General features: G+C 34.3%; 1 long non-coding RNA gene across 6 annotated transcripts; it reads right to left on the minus strand.

Annotated features, from left to right (window-relative positions):
- Positions 1-10,288: 10,288 nt before the first annotated feature.
- On the minus strand, positions 10,289-24,309 carry LOC149259821 (uncharacterized). Of its 6 annotated transcripts, XR_016247739.1 has the most exons (6): positions 23,960-24,309; positions 23,768-23,863; positions 23,642-23,667; positions 23,451-23,489; positions 23,242-23,327; positions 10,289-10,758 (listed from the first exon to the last, which is right to left on the minus strand). It is a non-coding gene; the product is annotated as an uncharacterized LOC149259821 (long non-coding RNA). The 6 variants fall into 6 exon arrangements; XR_016247740.1 differs by lacking the exon at positions 23,242-23,327; XR_016247743.1 differs by lacking the exon at positions 23,642-23,667 and having other exon boundaries at positions 23,960-24,263.
- Between the last annotated feature and the right edge of the window lie 286 nt (positions 24,310-24,595).

Below are 24,595 nucleotides of genomic sequence, written 5' to 3' on the forward strand. Positions count from 1 at the left end.
GATTTTAGGAGTTCGATATTTAAACGACCGTAACTATGTAATTTCAAATCTTCTAGTTCTAAAATCATGACCTGCAGTAGCCCTCTATGTCCTCTTTCCAATGCCACCAGTTGATCGAAATTACATTCTCCAAGAAAGAGTTATGCACAATCTCCCAAGATGACCTTATTATATACATTTTGAGAAGAGCGAACTTGTATGAAGTGCCACGTGTCACTGTTTCGACCTTCGGATCTAAAATATATATACAAAAAACTATTGTCCATCCTATTTCTATAACTTCCGACGAAATTTCAATATGATGCTCAGAGAGACAACTATGACGATTTTCCCCAGGTCTCTTGTTTTGGATTTAATTCAGGATCTTGTAGAAACCCTAAACGTTTTGGACTGTATCTCCGAAAATATAGCGAAACAAGATCTCAAATTCGAGCCCAAGCTTCCCCACGATTTCATCTGAAATGGGTTTGACTTTCAGAGTTTGAACCTTCGTATACAACAAATTATAGCGATAATTCCACGATGACCTGTTTGAGATGAAATTCTAGAGCTTGCAAAAACCCTCACTTCCTCAGATCATATATCCGAAAATATAGTGAGAAATTTGGACCCGAGGTTCAGACCAATTTCTTCTAAAATGGGTTTTTGTTGTAGGTTCTGAAACTTCGTAGTGAAAAAGTTATAGCGAAAATTTCACGATGACCTTTTTGGAGTAGCGAAACCCTAGAATCCAAAGCTTTGATACCAAATGTTATGAAACCAACTCACAAAAAGATAGAAAAGATAGATAAACACCTTAGATATAAGCCTCTTCGAGGGGGAAACCTCCTTTACATTACACAAATGAATAATTATTTGATGATACAAATGAGAAGACCTCCTTTCTATATATAGGAGTCTAAGGGGTCATAATATAATCAGAGCCGACATAACAATAATAATGTAAGGGCACAGTAATAAAAATAATGGGCTTCTATGGGGAAAAATAATAACCATATGGGGACTACATAGGTAAAACAATATAATAAGGGGGTTGTAATAATAACAATAAGGGGTTACACTAGTAGTATATGGACCTAACAGAATCAATATGTCACCTTAATGGAATTTTGATACATTACATCTTTAATCAATACATGGCCATGTAAAAATCTATTATCAAATATTAACCTACCCAAAAACAACTATAAATATGAATGCTACATCCTATTTACTTTATCTGCAAGTTAGATATTCACTACTCTAAAATGACCATGTTTCACATAAATATTCTTCTCTTACTCCCAATGTTATTTATTATGCTTTATATTTTATTTAATAATTCAACAAGATACTTGGTCCATCCTTTCTCTTGATGCAAACATCTCCCACTCCAACAATATTACAAAAATGATTATTTCCAAAATGTACTCTACCATGATCACCCAGTTCATATGTAATAAAATTAATTTTTCATGGGGTCACATGGTGAGATGCCCCAGGCTCAAGTACCCAATCAATGCTACTGATATAAGTATATAAATATGCTTCTTTTACTGAAATTGTAAATAAGACATCACTTTCAAAAGCTACAATAGTGGCGTCACTTTGATTTGTGTTGTTTTTTTTTAGTTGTGGTAATTTATTTTTGCTCCTTTTGTTCCTTCTATTGATTCTTCCAAAACCAATAATTGTTTTCTTATGTCCTGGTTTTACATAATGAAAACAAGTAAGTCTTCTCATTCTTGATTTTGATGCCCCTCTTGATTTTGAATTCCCATGTTTGTTATGTTCAATTTTCCTTCCACAACCAGCTAAGGGTAGAGTTTCTCCTCTGTTTTCAAAAATTTATTTACATAGAAACTCCTCATACATTAAACTGCTCCTAACATCATCAAACTTCAGGGTCCCAATAGGTCCTGGAGTGCTCATAGCTACTATAAAATTATACCATCTATCTGGCATGAAGCACATACGTAGGATGGATTTTATTTCATCATCTAAAATAATTTTAATAGAGGAAAATTGATTGATAATTATATTAAAGCCATTCAAGTTGTCTACAACTAAAGCACCATCCTTCATCATGAAGTTATAGCTTCTTTGTTAAGAAGACTTTATCTTCCATAGCCCTTTTGCTATCTTCTCACCCCCTATATTAAATTAGACATTCTTTGTTAGGTATTGTTAGATTGTAGAAATGATCTTCCTATCCAATGAATTCCAAGATTCATATGTCATTATTGGGGGTTTCTTTGCCACTTCTTCAATTGGAAAATACCAATCCTTTAGAATCAATATATCCTCCATTTGTGATTTTAATAGGGAAAAATTAACTCAATTCACATTCTACATAACACTTACTGTATTAGTCTCCATACTACTAAGCAGACCTAGATATTGGAAATCCCCATTGGGGGAAAACCACGGGGAAAGAGATTAGATATTTTTTATTACACTAACAAAAAACTATTACATTTCACTCACTTATTTTTACTCACACCACTGGAAAAATGAATTTCATTACTATACCATGGGTGTTGATGCTTTTAACCTTGATTTGGTTCACACCTAACAAAATTGTTGATCCAGATTAGATCACTATATTTCTTGTTGACCATCTCAATGATTTGAAAGTGGAAAAAGTGGAGGAATCAACTCATAGGATAATTTTTACCAGCAAGACCCAATTTGGAAAATTGTGGTTTGAAACCTTTCAGGAACATTTGAGGCATCAAATGACATATTTTTGGGGTAAAACCTTGCCACTTTAGTGCCACTCCTTTTTCTAATATTCTACACTTAGAGAGATTTCCAATGGCGCAAAAACTGCCTCAATTAGAGTCCATATGTTATGAAACCAACTCACAAAAAGATAGAAAAGATAGATCAACACCTTATAATTTAGCCTCTTCGAGGGGGCAACCTCCTTTACATTACACAAATGAACAATTCTTGGATGATACAAATGACAAGACCTCCTTTCTATATATAGGAGTCTAAGGGATCATAATATAATCAAAGTCGACATAACAATAATAATGTAAGGGCACAATAATAACGATAGCGGGCTTCTATGGGGCACAATAATAATAATATGGGGACGACATGGGTACAACAATATAATAAGGGGTGGTACTAATAACAATAAGGGGTTATACTAGTAGCATAGGGGCCTAACATGCCCATCTTCTTCAAAAAGTGTTGTCCTCAATGCTTGAGTAGTTCTTGATGCTTCTGTATAAACTTCTTGTCCTCCCATGTGGAATATTCGGTGGGTAAGTTCTTCCACTTGATGAGATACTCTGAAATTGATCGATTTCATAGCTGTCGGGTTCTTGTTTCTATGACTACTCCAAGTTCCAATTTGATTTTTCCTTCCTCTTCAAGTTTTGGCAATATTGTTTGAATTGGAATATTCTGCAACTTTTGAATGAGTAGCCACACTTCTTTGTCCTTCTTCCATTCATCCCTTGCTTTGTTTGAGATTTATCAATTGGCTAAAGAAGGAGTTTCTCTTTGTATCCTCATAATGTGCTATCAATTCTTCTGTAAAAATTGACCACGTGACAAGTGGTTTACGAGAACAAAGCCCTTTATACCATAAAAATTGATACCAAATGTTATGAAAACCAGCTCACAAAAAGATAGAAAAGATAGATCAACGCCTTATAATTCAACCTCTTCGAGGGGGCAGCCTCCTTTACATTACACAAATGAACAATTCTTGGAAGATACAAATGACAAGACCTCCTTTCTATATATAGGAGTCTAAGGGGTCATAATATAATTAGAGCCGACATAACAATAATAATGTAAGGGCACAATAATAACAATAGTGGGCTTCTATGGGGCACAATAATAACAATATGAGAACTACATGGGTACAACAATATAATAAGGGGGTTGTACTAATAACAATAAGGGGTTACACTAGTAGTATAGGGGCCTAACACCATGTGTTGACCTTCCTGTTTTGGCCACCATAATTCAAGAGGATGTCATGTTAACCCCCCTAACTCATAGAAAACATGTTAGACATGTGATTATGATGAATAAGATTATATAAGAGTGAATACTGTAACTTTTATTAAGAGATGGAGTCAAACCTAACCACTAGTAGGCTATTGGATTGTGTTATAACCATACCACTAAGAGAAAAAGGGATTCCATTCTTTTCAAGTGCATTTGTTCCATTGTTGAGTAGAGTAGCTGAGAGGTATAAGGAGAGAGAAAATAGAGAGGATTTATGTATTGTAGTAGCCATGGGCCATATACCTTACTTTTTTGTACTCGCAACTATTTTCTATTTAAAGAAATTAAACAAGACAACCTAGCCTTCTCGCTGGGTTTTCTCCTGAAAGGTTTTCCCAATATATATATTGTGTCAAATGTGATTTGTGAGTTTTTATTTCACTGTTCTCTATTTTTGTATATATATTTTAATTTTATGCATATGAAATAAACAATAATCTACATATCTATAAATAGAAATAGAAATAATCTTAGTAGCCTAGATTTCTGATTTTTAAGGATAATTTATCAAATTTATTGTGAATGTCTAGTGTGATATTCATGTCCAGTGAAATATTCATAACAATTTATAGATTAAGAGTTATAAATAAAAAACATTTTCTCTAGAAGAAAAAAGGATACAACCCATTCCTCCTGAAAAAAACGAATTGATTCATAAAATAAGTAAGTTAAATGGAAATTTCAAATGGTAGCATTTTAAAATAAAAAAACCTAGAAACTGTGCTGCGATCTCTTTACATTATAGTAAACAAAAAATCATTTTAAAAACGTGGGTTTTTCAACAAAATATGAGTTTAAATACAAATTTCATATATAAATACGAATGAATTAAAAATAATAAAAACTATGAAATTTGGAGGACTCAAACACAAGGAATACACTGAAGTTTTTAAGAAATATGGATTAAGCTCCAGTAAAAATGAAAAGGAAAAAAACAATGTCTCGAGATGAAAATAAAGACACCACTCAACCCTTTTCATTACGAAATAATTTATAATAAGTTTTGATTTGATGATAAGACTAAATACATAGCATGGTAAATTTTTTTTATAGGAAAAAGATAAAAACTAAAACTATCTCTATTTCTTTTTAATTAAATACAAATAATTTTAATTATAAAATAATTTTAATTGTAAAATATTTTCTCTTTAAAAGATAAAGATATAAGAGATAAGATATTATTTGTTGATGAGAGACACTCTACAACTTAGAATGAGGGAGAATCAGTGTATTACATTACAGATGTTGTCCTGTAACATTACATTTAAAAATAATAAAATAATATAGACAATAACAAATTAAAAAAACACTAATAACAAAAAAATCAATATCCTCCATAAATAAAATAATACAATTTAATTAACTTTTTAATATTAAAGAGATATGTAATTTATTTACTACTTAATGTGGAGTTGACATGTAAAAATAATATAATTGATATCACATGATATAATATTTTATTCTATGTTTAGTTAGCATGTAATATTAAAAACGAAATATATTAATAACAAAAATATTTTATTGTCGACCATAAATAAAGTATTTCAATATGCATATTAAATACTATAGTTTTATATCTAGTTTATATAAAGAAAAATAAAGTAATTTAAATAAAAATAAATAAATTGTATTTTCACTTTTCATTAATGAATAGGTGTAATTTATCACATTCTTAATATTGAGTTGATATATAACATTTAAAAGACATCAATAAAAAAAAATTAATATGGATTATTTGTATATAAAAAGAAATTATATATATATATATATATATATATATATATATATATATATATAGATAGATAGATATATATATAGATATAGATATATATCAAAAGTATTTATTTAGAGAGAATCACATGGATAAGTGTTTTCTACTTATATATATATAACTAACAAAAGTATTTATTTAGAGAGAGTCACATGGATAAGTATTTTCTACTTTTAAATATGATTGAAACATATATTATTCTTTTAATGTGTAGAATGTGAATATAAATAAAATATTTCAATGTTAGCTATGTATATACTATATCAAACAAAAGTAGAGAGAGAGTGTGTCTATTCTATTAATAGGTATTTTAAGGAGATTTACAAATTAATTCATTGACTATGGAGTTGACATGTAACATTTTAAAGAATATTTATAACAAAAGTACTTTTATATAAAAAGAGTTCTATGGATAAATGTTTCTTATTTCTAAATTTGATTAGGGAATGTATTAACATTTTAATCTTAATATGTGAATCATAAATAAAATATTTCAATGTCAACTTTCTCTCTCTCTCTATATATATAACATTTTATTATTATTTTTTTAACATAGTTTTTATATATATAAAGGAAGAGATAATTCTTATTCCAATAATAGATGTTTTTTCTAGGACTTGTAATTCATTCATTAAGTTAACAAGTAACATTAAGTTATAGTTATATATATATATATATATATATATATATATATATATATATATATATATATATATATATATATATATATATATATATATATATATTTCATTAATAGGTTTTTCCATAGAGTATTGTAATTTGGTTCTTACTTCATTAATAGGATTTTCCATAGAGTATTGTAATTCGGTGAGTTTTTAATACGGAGTTGAGGTGTGTAACACACACACACATATATATTCAAATATGATTGGATAATGTATTAATAGTTCAATGTATATAATATAAATCATAAATAGAATATTTGAATGCCAATTATTTGTATAATTCGTCAAATTCAATATAGATTTTATTTGATCTCTTGTACTTGGTAGATTTAGAGTTAAAATGAATTTTCTAAATAACTTAAGTTCAAACTTGTAAAATTATATATTGCATTTAAAGACATAATCTTGACCATAACTCAAGTTCAAACTTATAAATATGTACATTGTCATAACAATTACAAATATTACATTAGTAAATACCATCTAAAAAATCCCAAGTGAAAAGTTAGAATACTTTTGTGAACACCATTAAAAAAAATTAGAAATCCCAAGAAAAAAATTTCAAATTGATTTGCAAATTAAACTAAGCAATAAAAAATTAAAACAAAAAAACTATAAAAATTAAAACCCTTAATTGTTATTCCTTCTTTTCTTTCATAACAACAAATACTTAATTTTTAAATAACTTAAATCTAATTAACATAGATAAAGGAACAATAAACTCTATTAAAAGCACAACTTTACATAAATCACTTTAGATTCATTCTAGCAAAAGTATAAGAAGATCAAATATATTTTCAATTTAAAGAGATTTGTATTTGGATGGATTTAATCTCTCTAGGAACTTAGAAAATCCAAAATTAAAATGGATATAATTATTACTTCTATGTTTATTATTATTATTTTTTAATTTAATTTAATTTTTATATAAAAATAGCATTACATTACAACATATCTACCATACTAAATTACATAACTTAAACCTCAATAAAATTTTAAAACATAAAATTTTCTAACCAAAACTACTACCACTACTATATCCATCTTCTTATACACAAGTGCCGAGGCATTCACATTAAAAAAGCCAACTTAATAGATGAACCACACAAGTAAAAAATAAAAAATGCGAGAGATTTTTCAGGCAATCAATGCAAGGTATATTACAATTAGAAAATCATCATATTGCCTTTGCCTCTCCCAATCACCACCAATTTTCCAATTAATACGCTTAAAAAGAAAATTCCAATTCTCTAGAATGTGACATTACAAATGTTTGATGTATTGCTGATGTACATAAACACTGATCCCACCATGTAAATGCTATCCTCTCAGGCAGGGTATAATAAATTTAGGGGTAGAACCTATATCATTTTAAACTAATAAATGATAAAAGAAGGTGTTTTCATACTCATGGAAAGTTCAAAAACTTCCATGGAATACACAAGTCAAAAAATTTCTGTGGGCCTCTACAACTAATTACCTGTTCAGGGATCACTACACCATGTGTTTGTCGATTTGGAGATCCACCCCACTCAGATTCAAATTCAATCCGACCATCCCACATAAACCGAATGAGAGAACCCATCTCATCAAAGCTATCAGGAAATGGCGAGCCTAGGCTAAAAATACTATAATACCTGTAAAAACCCATGCCATGGTAGAGAAGAAACACATGCAATCCCATGCATGCCAAACCTAGCAAGGAAAATACACATGCAAGTCGATACCTGCAATGAAGCCTCTTGTAGCTACTTGATCCTACCTTTCCCTGCTTGATCTTTTCTTCCTCTTGCCTTCTTTGCCTTTCTTGCCCCAATGCCAAAGTGCACCAAGGAAAATCTAAGTGTCCAAGAGTATGAGAGAGAGAGAGAGAATAATGAGAGAGATCCAAAACTGAACTGATCAAGTCTTTCCCATTGATCCTCAAAAACCTTTTTATTAATGAGGCCTCTATTTTCTTTATTTTCAATTATTTCCCTTCATTTCCTCCTCCCATGCAACATGTGACCTTTCGCCTTCATTTTCTCCTAATTTCCATTATTTTCATAAATAATCGTGCTAAAAATGTCATTTTTCCTTTCAAAATACTTATCAATTTCCTTTGCCAATTTCCTTAACCATAAACAACCAAATTAACACCCACACCAAGATGTCCTACCCAACATTCAACTTGGAATATGTGTCCCATCAACCATGGTTATTATATATTTTTACATGGAATTTTCACCTAGACTATTATAGAACTCTCCCCCTTGGCGGAACACCGTCCTCTATGTTCAATGACACCTATTACCAACAAGACTGCCTAAAACAAAACATGCTTCCCATGGAGCTTTATAACATAGCTCATTGCAGTATTTACAATGAAAGACCTGCTCAAAATCAAAACAACATGAAAACATGACAACATACTGCATACTAGAGATTTATAACACAACTCATTACGATATTTACAATAACCACATTTACACATATACACATCTGCACATTTTCTTCAACCAAAAAATAACCATACTGTTTATGGAGCTTTATAAATCCAGCTTGATACAATATTTACAATAATATACACATATACACATATATACATTTTCTCAACCAACAAATAAAATGATATGATGCATGCATCTGCAACAAGGGAATCCATAGGCTCACATCTCCACCATCAAATTAATGCTAGGATTCACCTCCTTCCGAGGAATTCCAGTGTAGTACCCCTGTTATGTTTGAAACAATTATGTTTTCCTCATTTACTATTACTAGTGGTTTGACTAGGGATTGAGAGGAATTGACTATTGTTGGAAAAAAAAGAACTATTAAATAAATAAATAAAATTCGTTGTTTTTCAATTGCTAGAAAATCATAATGGCTGACACTAAAGTAAATGATATTTGTAAGAATCTGAGAGGGATCATTTTCTAATAAAATTTCCTAAATTAAAAATATATGGATATATATTACACCCTCGGTGGGAGATAAGTTGTGGGATTTTCGATACTTTGTTGGTAGCACATAGAATAAATGGAAGAAAAATATGTGTTAAAGATTGAGGTAAATAAATAAAGAGAATGCATGGAATATAATTTCATAACTGTTTGGAATAAGAAACTGTGCATTCATAGTTTAGAACACCTTAAATTGAATTCATGTAGGCAGCTAAACCTCTTGCATCAGTAAAATGTATAAATGGACATATGAGAGTTGGTTAAAGTTGCTTGCATGTCACCCTTGTGAAAGATGGGGGTTGGATGATGGAATTTTCCCATGATATGGGTGAACATAGTTCCATATTTTCACATGTAGTACTTTCGGTGTAAGCCCTTAGCTACGTTTATGTTGCACCTATGAGTCTAAAACATAGCTAACTTGCTACCGCAATGTAATTTTAATTACTAAGCAATTTGAATTACTTTTTATAGACTAATATTGTAAAATACTTGAGATACATGTGCAAGGCATATTGATAATATTTTCGACTTAAATACATGCATAGAGAAATACATCTACCATGGCCCAAATAAAAATTAAGTTTAGCTAAATCTATAAAGAGAAGCATACTAAAAACAAACCTAGATGGATTAACAAAACCGATACTGTGGTTAATATAGATAAGGCAGAAACGAAAAAAAATCCTGCATAAAAATTAGATGATGTTGCGTGGGCTATAAGATGATATAGGATACATTTATGAGAATTCACAACTAATGCATAAACTTTTAAACATATAACCTGTGTATGAAGGAACCCAAAAATGTATACATGAAAAAACAAACACCTGTTATCATGCAGTAGCAAAAAATGGGGCTTAAGGCCACAATCAGAAACTATTAAGTATACATACCTACATCCTTATAATATGAATAGAGTTTAGAATCACATAAATATATCCTGTGACATTTTATGAAAGTATTACACATAAACAAAAAAAACAGAGTATAAGACTTGAATTGCCTCAGGCATATAAACATGAGCATTAGTTAACTTTAAATCAAACTAAAACAACAGGAAAATAAGCATATTTACAGGAAGCTACCTTGGGGCCTTTCCTGAAACTGGTACAAATTTGATGAATTCCTAAACAAACGAACTAGTATGCAATAGGAAATTCCAATTAAGGCTAACCCAATAGAATAGCTAGTAAGGAGATTAAATCTCTGGAAAAAATCCATGGTGGTGAGGGCGTCGAAAACAAAATGGGACCAACCTTGTAAAAACCAATTGAGAATTAGCATGAAGTAACCCAAGTCACGCCCAACAACTATCCAAGCAAACAACCAGTACCATCTATACCTGCATTTGAACAAAGTGAAATCCCTCACCATTAATAGGTAACTTGTAAACTGTAGATAATTAAATAAAGACAGATCAAGAGCATGACACATTAAATGTTGACCCAGGGCAAGAGTCATTCCTAGGTGAGATATGAAGAAATAAGGTTGCGGTCCACCCACCTAGGCACATTTGGAGAGTAACTGATTAAATTCAGTGCAACAAAATGAAATAGACATGGGTAAATAACAAACCATGTAAATCATAACACCATATTCGAAACTTAGCACTGGAAACAGAAGGGGTTGAAGGCCAAGAAAAACGAGTTTGCTACCTTTGACGATGCCTTTCATTGCCCCAGTACCGTGAACACCGAAGTAAATAGGAAATGAATTAAACTTAAACCTAAAATAACCCAAATTTTGAGCAAAATCAATCAAATTGCAAAAGTTAGAGTTACCTTGACTTGTGTCGAAAGGTTGGAGAGGGAAGAGAACCACTGGGATGACGCTAGAGCTTAGAAGTAGAGGAGAAAAGTGTCATTATTCCATTGACCCCATACAGGTGCTCAGAATTAGCCTAGGTATTCACATCATGCCATAGAGGAGGGTTGAACTGTAATTGTAAACCAATGTTGGTAATGGTTCTATACCTGAGCAAAGCATTGGAATCTTGAGAGCCTGAAACATGAGTGTCGAGCCTTCACTCTGTTTTGCAAAGAAAAACTAGATAGGTGTAGCATTGGGAAGGGTAGTGGTGCGACCAAGAGAATGGACCCTTGCAGGAGAAACCCAGCCTCTGTCAAAGAGCGACCAGAACAGGGAAAATGAGGCAAAATGAGAATTTAGGGCACAGGAAATAGTTAAGGTTAGAAGAAAGTGATTAGAGTTGTAGATGTGAGGCTGATGAATTACAACCATAGATGGTACCTCTAACAAATAAACATGTATAACTGAGCCCTGAAGTATCCCTCCCACATGGACTGAGGCAACATGAAGGCTAGCTAGTGGCTTGAACGCTTACATTCAGACGAAATGCATATGAAGCTACATTAAGCATACGATGGGGATAGTTAGGTATGTGTACACATAAGTTGTTAGGGAGCTACACTATCCCCTTTCAGGACTAAATATGGATATGGAGGGTAAATTCACTTAGGATATAACAAGTTGGATAAGACGAGGTTGTATTTCACCAATGCAAACATGAGTGAAAATGGCATTGCTAAGTTATATTAGTATTTTATGAAATATATATGCATACATATATGAATACACAAGAAGGGGAATGTAACCTTATGACTCAAACTTGTAATCACTTCAACAATTGCATTGTCTTTCAATAGGAAATTAAAAAAAAAAATTACCCTTAAATGTTGATATGTTGAGATGAGAGTCATTAAAAATTGTATTAGAACTAGAGTTCTACTCTAAGTGCCTAGAAAGGGGCCTCCTCGTAGTAACTGTATGCACAGTATTAGAATTTTTTGATTGGGTTTTGATGTATACTAGGTTGTTTTTATAGGAATCTAAGATCCTAAGAAAAGATGGAGAAATCTTCTCCAGATAATATAGGTTGAGAAGAATTGTACGTAGAACTCGGGGGGAGGGGAAGGTAGTAACACTCTATCCTCCCATCTTGTAGATATGGTGAAGACTTTGCAGCAGGATATAGTACAACTCCACAATAGTAATGAGATTAGTTTGAAATCCAGTGACGAACAGGAAAATCTAATTAAGGACTAGACTGAGAAGTCTAGCTAGAGAAGTGTGGACACAGAAGGAATGAAGAAGATAGATTCTGACAAGTCAGAGAGTGGAGAAGATTTTGATCGTGAGTCACCAAAAGTACATAAGAAAAGGAGGAAAGCGGAGTTACAAGGAGAATTTAGGAAGATCAAACCCTCTGTGTTTGATGGAGAAAAAGAGGAAGATGCAGAAGCATGGTTGCTGAACATGATTAAGTACATTCAAGTATATGAATATGAAAGTAACTTAAAGGCACGTTTGGCAATCTATCAGTTGCAGGGAAAAGCTACCGTGTGGTGGGAAGAGAGGAAAAGTGTTCAGATGTTAGAAGAAAAGATGATCTTGTGGGAAGAATTCTAGAATAAATTCAAGTCGTGTTGCCTTAGTGAACGTTACTACGACGACTGAGCTAAGGAATTCCACTGATTGAAATTGGGATGGTTGACCATGGAAAAATTCGTGAATAAATTCATGAATTTATTGAAGTATGTGCCCTACCTTAAGGAGGAGAAAGCCAAAATTCAATGGTTTTTAAATTGTCTACCAGTCTCCTATAAGGATAGAATTGAGTTTGATAACCCAAAGACCATGGACGAGGTGGTAAGGAAGGCCAGGTTATGCTATCAACAATTTAAAATTAAGAATGAAAGTGGTAAGTCATGGAAGAATAAAGATGGCACTAGAGTGGGAGGGGGCATGAAAAGACAAAAATCGCTTTACCTCAAAAACTTTGGCAAGGATCACCAAAGGAAGAAAGTGATCAAAGGGGAGGTATCCCTACCTGTACAATCTTATACTGGCTTGAGAATCACTGATAAAAATGGTAAAAAGAACAAAAATGCTAAGGAAAAAGAACCATTGAAATGTTGGGGCTGCAGGGAGCCACATCTACTAAGGGATTTCCCACACAATCCCAGGTCTATCTAAAATATACAAGTGGTTTATGAGGCAACCACCATTAATGATATTGTGAGGAACATCACTAGGGTCAACGTAGCATTGGAGAACTGACAAGCTGAGCACTAGGATACCATGATGGAAATTGAAGGTAATATCCTAAACCAACTTGTGTCCATTTTAATAGATCCGGGGGCTATTTTAAGTCATGTCATCCCCCAAATTGTAGACAAGTGAAATTTAAAAAGAGAAAAGTTAAGAAATGCATGGTTGGTTCAGCTAGCAACAGGAACCAAATGGAGAGTGACCATACAAGTGAAGCAATGTCTAGTTAATTTAAATGGGTATTCTTCAGTGGTGGATTTAAACATTCTTCCACTCAGGTCATATGATTTGTTGATAGGCATGGATTGGTTAGAAAGGCAAGTCGCTATTATAAATTGTTTAGAAAAAATAGTGGCATGTGTCAGTCTTGATGGAGTCACTAAAATAATTAAAGGAAAATCAAAACTGGTGTCAGTTCGATAGATTTCAACGTTATAGTTGAAAAGAAGTGCCAGAAAAGGCTAGAAAATCTTTTTGGCACTGGTGGAAACTAGTGGACAGTTGGCAGAAAAATAAATTATGGAAACAATACCAGTGATTAAGGAATTTCTAGATGTGTTTCCAGAAGATATTCTGGGATTACCCCCATCATGGGATATAGATTTTACTATCGACTTAGTACTTGGAGTTGTTCCTGTGTCCAAAGCTCCATATCATATGAGTACCCCAAAATTACTGGAATTGAAGATGCAATTGCAAGAGTTGTTGCATAAGGGTTATATTGGACCCAACGTTTCTCCCTGGGGAGCACCAGTGATGTTTGTAAAAAAGAAGGATGTCACGTTTAGAATTTCTATTGACCACTTTCATTTGAACAAATTAACATTTAAAAATAGATATCCTCTACCAAGGATAGATGATTTATTTGATCAAGTAAGGGGAGAAACTATGTTCTCAAAGATTGATTTGAGAATAGGTTACCATTAGTTGCACATAAAAGAGGAGGATGTTCAGAAAATAGTATGGCCATTACGAGTTTGTGGTGCTACCGTTTGGCCTCACCAATGCACCTACAACTTTCATGTGCCTTATGAACAATGTACTTCACAAGTATTTAGATCACTTTGTATTAGTTTTCATTGATGACATCCTTGTATATTCCAAGAACAAGGAAGAACATTAGGAGCATCTTAGGCTAGTGTTGCAGACATTAAGGGAGCACAAACTGTACGCAAAAGGCAGTAAGTGTGAGTTTTTTAAACCCATAATTCAATACTTAGGTCATATCATCTCCAAAGAGGGGTTGGTGGATTATCCAAAGAAATTTAAAGCCATCCTAAACTGACCAATACCAAAAGATGTATATGCAATTCATTCCTTTATGGGAATTGTTGGGTACTATCGAAGATTTGTGGAGGGATTTTCAAAGCTAGCCTATCCCATTACCTCCTTGTAGAAGAAAGGAGTAAGGTTTGAATAGACAGAAAAATTCCAAGAGAGCTTCAATAAGTTGAAGAAAATGCTTACAAAAACTCCTATATTGTGGATATCAAACCCAAATAAAGAATTTATGGTGTGCACGGATGCTTTCTTAGAGGGATTAGGTGATGTGATTTTGCAAGACAATGTTGTTATAGCATATGAGTCCAGGAAATTAAAGAGACATGAGAAAAATTATGTTTTTTATGACCTAGAACTAGCCACTGCGATTCATGCCTTAAAAATGTGGAGGCATTTTCTGTTAGGAAAGAACTTCGTTTTGGTGACCTACCACATCAGTCTTAAATATTTTTTAGTCAATTTGATCTAAATGCAAGGAGGGCTAGATGGTTAGCCTTCCGTAGTGAATTTGAATTTGAAATTAAACATATTAAAGGGAAAGAGAATAAGATTATAGCTAATGCCTTAAGCAAGCATGCTTATTTTCTAGTATCATATACAGGAACAAGCATAAGGAAAAATTTTGAGGAGCAGGTGAGGTTGGAAGGGCAACAATACCCGTAATCTCAGGAGTTGAAATAAAATACAACAAGAAAATAAATTAGGGTATGGTATTAACGAGCAAGGATTGGTTACCTATCACGACAAATGGTTTATTCCCAATGTGGTAACACTAAAACAAATGATTTTGGATGAACAACATAAGAAACCATATGTTGGACATACAGGGTACTAGAAAATGATAACCGCTTTGCGAAAACAATTTTTTTGCCAGGAATGAAAAAAGAAGTCGTTGATTATTTAGCAAAGTTTCTGGAATGTCAAAAAGTGAAAGTGGAACACCAACACCTGGCGGGGTTACTAAATTCATTACCTATTCCGGAATGGAAACACAAAGTGATTTCCATGGACTTCATAATAGGATTGCCAAGAACTAGATACCAGCATGATTCAATTAAGGTAGTTTTAGAAACACTGACCAAGGGAGCACACTTTATTCCACGGCATTCTACTTTTGGAACCGTGCAAATTGCAAACATTTTCATGAAGGATATTTTTAGATTACATGGTATACCAAAAATGATAATATCATATAGGGATGCAAAATTTACCTCCAATTTATGGAAGGCACTATTTGGAAATTTTGGTACTAAATCAAACTTCAGTACTACATATCATCCATAGACGGATGGACAAACTGAAAGAACAAATCAGATTATGGAGGATCTGCTTCAAATGTATGTGATGGATAGAATTGCAAAATGGGAAGACTTTCTACATCTAACTGAGTTCACCTATAAAAATAGCTAGCAAGCATCCATTAAAATGAGCCCCTTTGAAGCACTTTATGGTAGGAAATTCCATACTCCCCTCAGTTGGAGTCAACCAGAGGATCGATTGGTTCTCGGGCCAAATGTTTTGCATGAAATGGAGGTGACAATACAAAAAATTCAATAGAATATTAAAACTTCCCAAGACCGTCAGAAGAGCTATGCAGATAAAAAGAGGATTCCTAAAGATTTCCAAATTGGGGAACATGTGTATTCAAGGGCCAAACCTTAGAAAATCATCCTCATCATAGGCAGTTGTGCTAAGTTAGCACCATGGTTTTGTGGGCCGTTTGAGGTGTTGTTGATGGTGCTGGACCCACCAACATGTCAGGGGATCTCCTTGGTAAGAAGTCCTAATTAGACCTCAGATTGTTTGGTGTAGGAGTCCCAATAGTGGGTCATCTGATAATGCCTTGATCATGTTTTCGCACAGAGGCAAGTAAGATAACTTTGTTGGTAGCAAGGGTGTGACATATGCAGTGAGCTAAGGAAGGTGCATGAGAGGTTCTAACACATGGGGGTTGAGATGAGTGCACCCCTTGGAAACCTGTGATAGAACAAAGTTAAGAAGGTAACACATGACCAAAGACGCATCACAACATGGAAGGCAAGTTAGCTACCAATCCAAAGTGATGGTTAAACCAACAACACATTTCAGAAATATTCATACATACATACACAAAAATAACTCTACACGCATGCGTAAGAAAACAAATACATATATCCTTTAGAGTAAACAGATAGCTGAAATACAATACAACATATGCATGAAACATGTTGGCTCTTGTTATATTAATAAGTGTAACTTCCAGTCATACAATACATCCATGTCCAACCACTAGTTCCGATAGTGGAACATTACAGCCACAACCACCTACTCCTCCAAAGAGATGTACTAGATCTGTGCAATGGAGAAGCCAAGGCTCATTACAATATTGTCCAAGCTTTCTCTAAGATAGTCCTATCGGAAGCTTGGCTAACCAAAAGCCTTTACAATGAGTTATGAGGGATTATTTATAGCAAAGGGTGGGGTGACCCTTGTCATTCCCCTTTGTGACAGTTCATCTACCCTCATGACTCTTCATTTACTCTATGACTGTTACATCCAACTATCGACACTTGAACTTCCACTTGACAAGACGTTACATTACAAGGCACATGTGCCCATGTGAGAAAAAATGGCTTGAGCAAGCCATGTAAGACATCACTGACACTTGGTTTGTTGTGGTGACACCAGCTCTTTGACAAGCTTGTGATGGTGAAGGTGGTGAGTTGATGTCAAGCTTGGTCGTCCGTGATGGTGTGCATGCATTCCATGGTGACATCTTACTGAAGCGAACTCTTGCCTCTGTTGCATCTAGGTGCATTGGTATGGCTTCTCCATCCAACTCGTTTGATAGTGTGTGCATGGTCTTCTTGGGTGCGGCTGAACCAACAACACATTGATGCATAGTGTCTGTGTTGATCTTTAAGTGTGTGCTGGTGGTCATGTGCATCAACTTGTCGATGTACATGTTCAACTCTAGTTGGACTTGCTTCTTGTCTTTGCCTCGGTGAGTGTGCTGAACAGGTGAGATTGCATGCATGTGCAGAAATACGTGAATGCTGTTACATTACCTTGCATGTGATCGACAACAATGCTCACCTTGTTGCTCTGTGCCAGCTGCTAGGATGCATCTATTACTTGTACGGGTGTAGTTTCATCCGTGAGTGCATGTTGCGCCCCCTGCTGTACCTATTCCTGTTGCAACTCATTCTCTCATCTATGAAACTCCTTTTCTTCCTTGAGTTGCTTCTTCAGAACATGCAATTCCTTCTCCATTCTGTTCTCAACCTTCGTACAATCTTCATGTCATGTCATCACCTCATAGCCTGAGTCTCCAAAGTTTCTTTCATCACAAGTGGATCTGCTTGAGATTGCAACTTTGTTCCACCTCTGTGTTGTCAACAACCTTCCTCTCACGTTCATTGCATCTAATATGCTGCCTTCAGCTGCTGTTGATGGTGATTCTTACTGTGATGTTGATCGCTATGATGTTGTTGCCATCTTATCTTGATGTCCTTGTCTACGAACAACTTGATGTCTTCATAGGTAGGCAATATCATAGACACTTGCTTGGCTGCAACCCACGTTGTGCTCCCAAAGGTGTCCTTTGACTCTTCTCCCTTGAAGGCCATTATACTTGTGCTGTTGAGAGGAAAATGAACACCTGTGATACTTAGAGACATGGCAACACTCATGGCAAGAAATCTGCCAGTCGGAAATGAAAACGAACGTGAGAACTGACTTGCAACATAAATGTGTGACTGATCATGAAGGTTGCGCAATTTCCGCCGAGAGGTCGGGAAATTGATTGCTAAAACTGCACAAGAAATATTCTGGGCTATTAGGAGGCTGACCGACTGCTAGAATTGTGCAATGCACAGTCCATCCTGGCCTGCTTAGGACTAAAACAACGTAATGCACAACTTCAGTCATCAGTGATGTGCAACCATCACACTGCATTGCACAGTTTCTGGGGCCAGCGGGACATTGCCTCCAAGAATTGAGCAATGCAAGCCTACAGGTTAGTGCCTGGCTAGACTTGTGCAATTTCTGGAGGGAAGGCAGAGCCTTCACTTCTAGAAATGCATAGTGCTAGCTGGGAAAGGCATGGTCCGGGCCAAGGCAGCCCAGTCTAGCTAAAGGGCGACTAAAAACATGAGAAGTGTGAAAGCATGATTAGATTAGTGAAAACAAGAGTGAATGGTCATTCATGCAAATAGCAGGTGCAGGATTTAGGAAACGAGAAGGTATGCATGTCTGTGAAGCGAGTTGCCACAACGATGACCATTTGTGAAAAAACAATTTCATGCATGTGACAACAGTGAGATGCTACCAGAAAATGAAATGGTGCTAGTACAGGCTAGTAAGTATCAAAACGACAACAAGCACTCACTGAAATCAAGCAGAAAACATTCATAAGAAGCGAAACACAAAAAGCACCAGAAACACAGCGCAAGTCATGAGCAACGGGCTTACCCTAAGACAGCTGAGCTGAATGTGCTGATGGCTCCTAGATGCAATGTGGGATGCTAGAGCTACAAGGTCAATGTGAGGAGTGAGCTTTGCAGTGCCTAGTTGATGAGTCTTGATAAAATAGAGGTTGTGACGTGCATGCCAAAAATCTAGGAAAAGTGATACTTAGCGGGAGGTTTCTGAGATGATCCTTGCATGTAGCCTCTAGCTGCTAAAAATAGATCCCCGAATCAAGGGATTCCTTTGCATGCTACCTTGGGAGGAGCAACCCATGCATGCAATTCAATTTTGCTCGGTCCTGGAGGGAACCGGTCAACTCAACTATACATGCAACAGTCTGCTCAACTAGGAGGAAAAAATGTGCATTTCTGGGAGGGAACTCGACTAGCTTCCTAGAGGGATTGCACAATTTCTAGGCAGAGAAGATGATTGCTACCTAGAATTACACAATTTTTAGGTTGAGCAACCATGTTGGTAGGAATTGCACAATTTTTTTTTCAGTGAACAGTGACAGGCAAATTTGTGCAATTCTGAAGCCCAACAGGCTGCTAGACAGAATTTCACAATTTCTAGAGGGAAGGCTGGTTGCGCTCCAGAATTGCACAATTTCTTGAGGGAGTTTATCAACCTGTAGGTGGACCAAGTCCGGTGAAACAACTTGTGATGGGGATGCAACAAGCTTTGATGGACATGCTATCATTTTTCAAGAAAATCACTGAAGCTTGTGTACTTGACAAGACAAGACATGCTGCTGTGAAAGGTTGGTAGGGAGGCTACAAAACAAAGCTAAGGAAAAATTTTAGAAGGTGGTTTTAGCTACGGCAATAGGTGCTTGACCGAGTGAGTCCAATAGCATACCAATTGGATTTACCAGCTCATGTTAAAGTACATAATGTATTTCATGTATCATTATTAAAAAAATATGTGCATGAAAAATCTCATTTAATTGATTGGCATCTATTATAGGAGGAACCTGAAGGAGTCTTTCTACCTGAACCACTCTGTATTTTTGAGCACAAGGAAATCGTATTGTAGAATTGGGTCATCGCTCAGGTTAAGGTGTAGTGGCTGCACTTTATGCCTCAGGAAGCAACATGGGAAAAAGAAGATGTAATGAAGGAAGCATATCCAAATTGTTCCAATAAAAATAATAAACACCGAGGACGGTGCTAGTTTGAAGGGGGTGAAGATGTAATACCCCTATTGTGTTTAAAACAATTATGTTTTTTTGGTTTACTATTACTAGTGATTTGACTAGGGATTGAGAGGAATTGACTATTGTTGTTTTTCAGTTGCTGGAAAATCATAATGGCTGACACCATAGTAAATCATACTTACCGGAATCTGAGAGGGATCATATTCTAGCAAATTTCCTAAATTAAAAATATATGGATATATATTACAACCTCGGTGGGAGATAAAGACTGAGGATAAAAGTGTTGCAAAGAGGAAATCAAGATTTTGATTTTAGGGAAAAAAACCAAAAATCCTAGGCCAAGGGAATGAAGATTCCCAGGAGGCATGAAAAAGATAACCTATGAAAAAGATAATGTTAAGTAAACATTGTCAAGGCTAATTAGGGGTTAATGAGACCTGACAAAACTATCATAACTCAGGGGGAATCAGAGGCGATTCAAGGTTGGGTGGATCAGTGTCGTAGGCCATAGATTTTTTAGAATTTAAGTATTGATTAGAGGTTTTTGTACTCACTGTGAATTAAATTGTTGATAACAATTATGTAGTTTTTTAGAATCAACACTCGGATATTCCACAGTTTTCATTTTTTCTTTGTCGATGTTTCGAGTCTAGACCAAGACTCATCATCAGGACTTGATTTACAAAGGAGAGAGACAGTAGAGATAAATAGGGTTAGGGTTGAGATGTCAAGTATGTGAGCCAACCAGCCTACTGATTTGAATTAACTAGATTTATAATATTTTTATAATTTCTGATATGAATTAATTAGATTTTATAATATTTTTATAATTTTTGATATATTAAAGTTTATTATACATGGATAATTCTTATAGTTTTTTATTAATTGCATTTAAATGATTTTTTATTTTTTAATAATTTATCATAATGCTTTTGTTTTAATTAATTGTAACATTATAGTAATTTTGTTTATGTTTTAGTTTATTTTTTACAAGTTTTTAGTTACTAAGGAGGTTAATGTATTATAAAAGTTTTTTTATGGTTAGGATAATTTTTAATGTTTTGATATTCTATAATAATTTAATTTAATTAATTTATTTTTATTTATTTATTTTTTTGATATATTAAAGTTCTTTTTAGTTTTATTTATTATACTTGTATCTTATTATTATAGTTGTTTATTAATTGTTTGAGTTAAATTGTTTATGTATTAAGTTTTTTATTGTATTCTATTTAATAAAATGATTAATCATAATGATTTTGTTTTAACTAATTGTAAATTTATAATAATTATGTTTATTTTATTCAATTCTTGCAAGTTTTTAATTACTCAGGAGGTTAATGAATTGTTAATGATGTGTTTCAAAGCTTATAAGCTAGCTAGTCTGTTATACAAAGCTATTTGGTTAGAAGAGGAGCCGGTTTGAAAAGAAGGGAGGGTAGGAAGAGAAAGAGAGGGTCAATTTAATCCATGGGTGAGGAGTGAGGTATGCATGCTCATTGGGATGAAGAGTATGCTAGAAGTTATATATCTTGTTACCTTGAATGTCAGTTGTATTATATATATATATATATATATATATATATTTATATATATTGAATGCTATGAATGAATTGTAGGATAATTAATTTTTTTTAAGTTGTGGAATTTTCGATACTTTGTTGGTAGCACGCAGAATACATGGTAGAAAAATCTATGATAAACATTGAGGTAAATAAATAAAGAGAATGCATGGAATATAATTTCATTACTGTATGGAATAGGAAAATGTGCATTCATATGTTAGAACACCTTGAATTGAATGCATGCATGTAGCTTGGCCTCTTGCATCAACCAAACAAGAAAATGTATAAAGGGACAAGGGAGAGTTGGTTAAAGCTGCTTGCATGTCACCCTTGTGAAAGATGGGGGTTCAATGATGGAACTATTCCATGATATGGGTGAACAAAGTTCCATATTGTCACATGTACGACTTCTGGTGTAAGCCCTTAGATACGTTTATGTCGCACCGATTAGTCTACAACATAGCTAACTTTCTACCGCAATGTAATTTTAATTACTAAGTAAATTAAAATACTTTCTATAGACTATTGTTATAAAATAGTTGACATACATGTGAAAGGCATATTGATAACCTTTTTGAGTTAAATACATGCATAGAGAAATACATCTACTATTGCACAAATAAAAAATCCAGGTTAGCTAAATCTGGAAAGAGAAGCATACTAATAACAAACCCAGATGGATTAAAAAAATTGATACTGCATTTAATATAGATATAGACAGAAATAAATAAAAATTCATGCATAAAACTTAAACAAGGTTGCGTGAGCTAGAAGATAATACAGGATACATTTTTGAGAGTTCACAACTAATGCACAAACTTTTAAACAGATAATATGTGGTATGAACAAACCAAAAAATGTATACACGAAAAAAAAACAACCTATTATCATATAGTAGAAAAAATTGGGACTTAAGGCCACAATTAATAACTATTAAGTATACATATCTACATCCTTATAATACGAACAAAGTTCAGAATCACATAAATGTATCATGTGATGATTTCATGAAAGTTTTACACATAAAAAAAAAATAGAGTATAGGACTTGTAATGCCTATGGCATATAAACATGAGCACTATTTAACTTTAAATAAAACTGAAACAACAAACATATAAGTAGATGTAGAGGAAGGAACCCTAGGGTCTTTCCTGAAACTAGTACAAACTGAGTGAATTCCTAAACAACTTGTATGTAGTAGGAACTTCCAACTAAAGCGAACCCTACAAAAAGTAAGTATGGAGACTAAATCTTTGGAAAAAATCCATGGTCATGAGGAGGTCGAAAATAAAACAGGACCAACCTGGAAAAACCCAACTAAGAATTTGCATGAAGTAACCCAAGTCGCACCCAGTAAATATTCAAGCGAACAACTAGTACCACCTATACCTACATTTTAACAAAGAGAAGGACCTCACCATTAATAGGCAACTCGTAAAATGTAGAGAATTAAATAAAGAAAGATCAAGAGCATGGAATATAGAAATGCTGACTTGGGGCAAGAGTCATTACCTAGTGAGATGTGTCAAAATAAGGTTGTGGTCGACCGACCTGGGTACATTGGGAGAGTAACTGATTAAATTCAGTGAAATTAAATGAAATTGACAAGGGTACATAGTAAACCATGTAAATCATAGCACCGTATTCGAAACTGGGCACTGGAAATAGAAGGGTTTGAAGACCAAGTGAAATGAGTTTTCTACCTCTAACAATGCCTTTCGTTTCCGCTCTACCGTGAAAAATCAAGTAAATAGGAAATGAATTAAAATTAAACATGAAATAACCAAAATTATGAGAAAAATTAACTGGATTGAAAAATTTAGAGTTACCTTGACCTGTATCGAAAGGTTGCAGATGGAAGAGAACCACTAGGATGATGTTAGCGCCAAGATGTAGAAGATAAAAGTGTCGTTGTTCCATTGAACCTGTACGAGTGCTCGAAAATAACCTAGTTATTCATGACATGCCATAGAGGAGGTTTGATCTATAACTATAAACTAAGGATGGTAACGGTTTGAGACCTGAGCAAAGCAGTGGAATCACGAGAGCCTGAAACATGAGTGCCGAGACTTCACTCTATTTTGCAAAGTGAAACTAGACAGAGGTAGCATTGTGAAGGGTAGGGGTGTGAGTGAGAGCATGGACCCTTGGAGGAGAAACCCAACCTCTGTCAAAGAGTAGAAGAATAGGGAAAATGAGGCAAAATGAGAATTTAGGGCACAGGGAATAGTTAGGGTTAGAAGGAAGAGATTAGATTCGTAGATGTGAGGTCGAGGAAATGCAACCATAAATGGTACCTCGAACAAATAGACATGTATAACTGAGCCCTAAAGTACCCTTCCCACATGGACTGATGTGACGTGGAGGTTGTGTAGTGGTTTGAACATTGACAGTTGGATGAATGTCAGGTGCGCATAGAACCAACTTAAGGGAGAAATTAGTTGCTCATTTCACGTAGAGGACAAGTATTGAAAATGTGGAGGGGTAGGTATGCTGCCACATTGCTCTAGTATTTATAATTAACATATGCATTAAACTGGTCACAGGGCTGAGTCTCCACACCAGTGGAACTAGCGCCCTCCACGTGTAAGGGAATTATATATTTCATTCTTCCAAGGTAGTGAAATTCATAGCCAACTACGTTAAGCATACGATGG

Source organism: Pinus tabuliformis, chromosome 6, assembly GCF_031772625.1.
Source record: "Pinus tabuliformis cultivar Carrire ecotype Pingquan chromosome 6, CPIR1, whole genome shotgun sequence".
Lineage (NCBI taxonomy): Eukaryota > Viridiplantae > Streptophyta > Pinopsida > Pinales > Pinaceae > Pinus > Pinus tabuliformis.